This window comes from Empidonax traillii, unplaced genomic scaffold (assembly GCF_003031625.1).
Source record: "Empidonax traillii isolate 1590-97213 ecotype Southwest subspecies unplaced genomic scaffold, ASM303162v1 scaffold258:size685985, whole genome shotgun sequence".
Taxonomy (NCBI): domain Eukaryota; kingdom Metazoa; phylum Chordata; class Aves; order Passeriformes; family Tyrannidae; genus Empidonax; species Empidonax traillii.
In genome coordinates, this window is record NW_020955451.1 from 407,120 (window position 1) to 408,347 (window position 1,228).

Sequence of the window (1,228 nt, forward strand, 5' to 3'; positions counted from 1 at the left end):
AAGGTTTCCCTCTCCCTCATTGGCCAGGATTGGCCCCAGTGTGGGCGGTCCTGCCATTTCCCTCCTTCCATGTTATTGGCTCCTAGTTAATTTATGCATGTTGCTGAATCCCCATTGGTTGTTTAGTCCCATGCTCCTCCCAGTTTCCAGATCCTTCCAGCCCGAACCCTATATAAGGGTTAGCTCTCCCCTCAGTTGGGGACAGTGTCCTTGAGTCTGTACCCTCATGTGTCCCTGTGTTAATAAACACCTACAACAGAGCAAGAACCCCTCATGCTGTGGTCACCTCTCCTTTCACTGGGCTGCAGCAAGAAACATTTAGTTTTGAGGCAATTTTGGTCCATTTTCTAAATCCAGGTGAGGTGTCCAATTTCAAGTGAGTGCCAAAATTGAAGCTCCTATTTTATGTTACTGTTCAAAATGTGTTCCCTACATTGCAAGCTGGAAAAGGATCAAAATAACCCCCCATCTTGTCCCCCCAAAAAACCTAAGTGTTGGAACTTGGTCACTATGCAATCTGAAAGACATTGCTCAAAGGTCTCTCAAATATTCCCAGTCTGGGAAAACTCTTTTCCACTCCATGGGACATCTTCAAATAATCAGGTTGCTCAGAGCTCCATCCAACCTATCCTTGAATGTTTCCAGGGATGGGGCATCCATCACATCTCTGGGCAACCTATGCCAGTGTTTTACCACCCTCTTTGTAGAACAATAATGAGCAGACCACTTCCAGCCCACTGCAGCCAACCACTGGTGCCCCTGCAGGCAGGACACCCAGAGAGATGGCCCTGAGACTGTGCTTTTGGACCATGAGCTGGACAAATGAAATCTGAGTTCTTCAATTTTTAATCTCTAGCGGGAGCTCACTCTACTTAACCAAAACAGGTCCCTGCTCTTGTGGAGTCCTTCACAGCAGTCACAGTGCAGCTGAGTATTTACACCTTCCTCACCAAAGGCAGATCACTGATGTCTCATCTCCACCCCGATCACTATTTCCACAGAACCTGTGGAAACCCAGCTGTCCTGGAACCCGGCATATGTACAGAGCTGTTCTCCTGCCAGCTTCCTCTCCGGCCGGCTCCCAATTTGTCTGCAAACCACACGTTTAATTGGAGCTGGCAAGTGTTTTGACTTCAAAAACGTCTGTAACACCTGGAAGACAACGCTCAGGTCTAAGTGGGGGGAGGAAATGGGATGATATCCAAATGCTATTGTCACGCTCTCAGCT